Here is a 4,486-nt window from a genome sequence, read left to right on the forward strand (position 1 = left end):
AAAGAATGAAAAAAAATTTAAAAAAAAAAAAAAAAAAAAAAGAAAAGTTTCAGAAAAAAGAAAAATCCATTCGATGACTGCAGTAAGATATATAGTCCCAGCTAGGTGCTACTTTATAGGATGCCTAAAGTTAGACTTGTGTTCATGGAAATGTATATATCAGCTGTGTTTGCTATGAAAATATTTAGATTAATTAAGATCTTTAGTAATTCAATAAAAAATGGGGGGAAACAGTATAGAAAGTAAATACAGATACCAGAGACAGTGTGGGAAGAGAGTGGGAGATGGCAGAGGGTAAGAGATAGGGAATCAAGGATGGGGGAAAAAAGCAAAACATACAGGAAACTAGAAATGAAAAATTATTTGTTGACAATAACATGTATGTTGATGTGCTTGACTGAGACAATATACAGTGTACTCTGGATGGAAAATCTCATTCTGTATGCTGTAATGATGTACAGTGAATGAACATAAACAAATAAATTTAAATAAGACATTTAAAAAATACATATAGGTATACATACAGGTAGATCTGGAAATAGACACAGATGTGTGTCTATGAATGTGTTAAGATGCATGTTTCTATTTCCTGGCTCTGTCCATCGAGAGAGTCTAAAAGCAATGACAATCCAGTTGCAATAAACCTATAGCTCAGATCTTGATTTCTAAATGTCATTCTCCAATTAAAATAAAATCATAGATGGGCTCCTTGATTCTAAAACTGGAGCAAGAAGAATAAAACATGAGTATGGGCCAGAAAGTAAGGAAGTATTTAACAAAAAAAATAATGAAGGCATGTCAAAAGAGCTTGAAAGAATGGCCAAAGCTAGAACAAATCAGAGCCACAAAAATCTGTGATAGCATTGGATTATAAACCACAGAATAAAATATCCACGTTCTTATTGATACAAGCAGATAGATAAATAAGTAAATAAATCAGGGAGAAAAACAAATGTTTATTTCTCTTTTCCTTTTTTTGCTATAGGTGCATGCATTTGCCAGAGAGAGAAAGAGAGGCAAAAAGCGAGTATTCAGCAATCACCCCTCAGGGTCAATGCTCACTCCACAATCCCTCTTCCTCCATTCTCCCCTTAGGATTTTGGGCATGCATGCACACGCACCTGGCATGAGTTTTAAGCTGCCAGGTCCAGGACTCGAACCATGGTCAACCAAATGGGACTCCAGTGACAGAACTATTACGCCATCTGCTGGTCCCCAAATTGTTTCTTTTTGAGGGATTCTAAATAGAAAATGGAAAAAGAGTGAGGGGAATGTTTCTTAACATTAAGCCATCACAATAATAATTGCTGAGAAAAAAATGAACACTTAAATTTGTGGATTAAAGCTCAAATTAGAAACATGATACTTGTACTGTCTCAAAGTTTACATCTCAAGATATTTGTGAATTACAAAGGGCACATAATAATAACTCTACAGTCCATCAACCAACAGACACCACCTTACCCTTACGATTTGGGTTGACATAACAAGACACCAACACCATGTACCTCCTGATAGCTCATGTGCCGAGAAAGGCAAAGTGTTTCTGTGTACTCTTGCCAAAATTTTGTAACCTCAATTTGATAATGTGGAAACATCAGACAAATTCAATTGAGAACATTCTACAAACTAACTGATCAGTACTGTTGGAAAGGATCAAGGTCATGAAAGATAAAGACAGACTAAAGAACTGTCACAGATGGAAAAAGACTAAGCAGTGGTGGACAGACTTTCATGCAGCCCCCGATGGGCCCTCCTTCTGATATTTATGCTTTTGTGTCATCTTTCCTCTTGCAATGGGTAAGACCTATGACTTGTTTCTAACCGACAGAATGCTGTAAAGGTCATGGGAGAGTATGCATATGTGAATGTGGTTTTGTAAGAGTATAACACTGCAATACAGTCACTCTTTACTTTTCCAGCTTTGGAAAAGCAAGCTGCTGTGAACCCTACGACAAGGAAACTAATTCCGATAATACTCTGAGAGAGCTTGGAAGAGGATCCTTCTCCATTTGAAGCTCCTGAAGGGAACCCAGTCCTGTTAGACAATTGATTACAGCCTTGTGATTCCCTGAGCAGAGGACTTAGCTATGACTCCATGAGACTCCTGTGACAAAATAAATTTGTGCTGTTTTTAAATAGCTAAATGTGTGATAAATTGTTTATACGACACAGAAAATTAATACAAGAGCCATGACACTAAATTAAATATAGAATCCTCATTAGGATTCTGGAACACAGGAAAAGGATATTAGTGGAAAAATTAATGAAATCCCTCTAAAGTCCATAGTCTTGCACCAATGGTAATTGCTTAGTTTTGACCATTGTACTATGGTTATGCAAGATAGTAACACTGTGAGCCAATGGGTGAGCAGTATACTAGAACTACATGTGCTATTTTTGCAATTTTTCTGTAAGTCTAAATTATTTCAAAATTAAAAATTAGTAAAAGTGTATCCCTAGCAGAATTCTTTGCCATCATAATCTTGGCTAGGGTCGTGTTTTATTTTTACTTTTAAAAGTGGAGGGATAGGGAACCAGCAGTTAGTGTAATGGCTATGTCGCTGGACTCTCACGTAGTCGACCGTGGTTCGCGTCCTGGACCCGGTGGCTTAAAACTCACGCCGGGCGCGTGTGCGTGCGTGCCCATGATCCCGAGAGGAGAATGGAGGAGAAGGGATTGCGGCATGACCATCCCCCCTGGGGGGTGATTTCTCGCTTTCTGTCTCTATGTCTCTCTCTGTCTGTCTGGCGAGCGCACGCGCCCTATAGCGAAAATCTCTCTCAAAAAAAAAAAAAAAGTGGAGGGATAAAAGGATAAAAATCACATCCCATTTTATGAGAAAGAGAGATTACAGGCTGGATTTAGTTTTGCTATGAGTGGTGAGAAAAGAACAGGGTACTAAGAGTGGTGAAAAACTCCCCTTTAGTTTTGTCTACATTCTGCCCGAGTGCAGAAGAAAGAAGGACATGGGAGTTTCAGGTCTAATATATCTGCATGTCTAGACTAGTCCTTTCCACCAGGGCAGATTGCTGTGAAGAAGGTCGGGCTGCTGGGCCAAATTGAGAGGAGACAGAAATTTAAGAGTGAGACAAAGAGGAACTGAGAATTGGCTGCAGAAGCTGAAAGACAAATCTAATTAAGTCACTAAGCATGTGCCACGAGGTGATGGACTCCACGAGTCAGTGCAGCCTTTGGGTAGAGACAAGTACAGACACTGCAGAAGTGGAGACCTGGAACAATTGTCACAGGAATGTTGGATTGCCTGGAACCGGGAGCAAGGGACACCTGATGCTGGAGGACTAGACCTGCTCATATCCAAAGCCCAGGTACCTCAACCTTCTGATATTTATGCTTTTGTGTCATCTTTCCTCTTGCAATGGGTAAGACCTATGACTTGTTTCTAACCGACAGAATGCTGTAAAGGTCATGGGAGAGTATGCATATGTGAATGTGGTTTTGTAAGAGTATAACACTGCAATACAGTCACTCTTTACTTTTCCAGCTTTGGAAAAGCAAGCTGCTGTGAACCCTACGACAAGGAAACTAATTCCGATAATACTCTGAGAGAGCTTGGAAGAGGATCCTTCTCCATTTGAAGCTCCTGAAGGGAACCCAGTCCTGTTAGACAATTGATTACAGCCTTGTGATTCCCTGAGCAGAGGACTTAGCTATGACTCCATGAGACTCCTGTGACAAAATAAATTTGTGCTGTTTTTAAATAGCTAAATGTGTGATAAATTGTTTATACGACACAGAAAATTAATACAAGAGCCATGACACTAAATTAAATATAGAATCCTCATTAGGATTCTGGAACACAGGAAAAGGATATTAGTGGAAAAATTAATGAAATCCCTCTAAAGTCCATAGTCTTGCACCAATGGTAATTGCTTAGTTTTGACCATTGTACTATGGTTATGCCAGATAGTAACACTGTGAGCCAATGGGTGAGCAGTATACTAGAACTACATGTGCTATTTTTGCAATTTTTCTGTAAGTCTAAATTATTTCAAAATTAAAAATTAGTAAAAGTGTATCCCTAGCAGAATTCTTTGCCATCATAATCTTGGCTAGGGTCGTGTTTTATTTTTACTTTTAAAAGTGGAGGGATAGGGAACCAGCAGTTAGTGTAATGGCTATGTCGCTGGACTCTCACGTAGTCGACCGTGGTTCGCGTCCTGGACCCGGTGGCTTAAAACTCACGCCGGGCGCGTGTGCGTGCGTGCCCATGATCCCGAGAGGAGAATGGAGGAGAAGGGATTGCGGCATGACCATCCCCCCTGGGGGGTGATTTCTCGCTTTCTGTCTCTATGTCTCTCTCTGTCTGTCTGGCGAGCGCACGCGCCCTATAGCGAAAATCTCTCTCAAAAAAAAAAAAAAAGTGGAGGGATAAAAGGATAAAAATCACATCCCATTTTATGAGAAAGAGAGATTACAGGCTGGATTTAGTTTTGCTATGAGTGGTGAGAAAAGAACAGGGTA

The 4,486-nt window shown here is 39.7% G+C and overlaps 2 long non-coding RNA genes across 2 annotated transcripts; both read left to right on the top strand.

Annotated features, from left to right (window-relative positions):
• Nucleotides 1-1,648: 1,648 nt before the first annotated feature.
• LOC114006391 (uncharacterized) lies at nt 1,649-2,141 on the top strand. Its single transcript, XR_003548112.1, has 2 exons — nt 1,649-1,800; nt 1,923-2,141. It is a non-coding gene; the product is annotated as an uncharacterized LOC114006391 (long non-coding RNA).
• A 1,202-nt stretch (nt 2,142-3,343) lies between these two features.
• LOC114006392 (uncharacterized) lies at nt 3,344-3,725 on the top strand. Its single transcript, XR_003548113.1, has 2 exons — nt 3,344-3,384; nt 3,507-3,725. It is a non-coding gene; the product is annotated as an uncharacterized LOC114006392 (long non-coding RNA).
• Nucleotides 3,726-4,486: the final 761 nt, after the last annotated feature.

This window comes from Tupaia chinensis, unplaced genomic scaffold, assembly GCF_000334495.1.
Source record: "Tupaia chinensis unplaced genomic scaffold, TupChi_1.0 Scaffold147458_1, whole genome shotgun sequence".
NCBI lineage: Eukaryota > Metazoa > Chordata > Mammalia > Scandentia > Tupaiidae > Tupaia > Tupaia belangeri.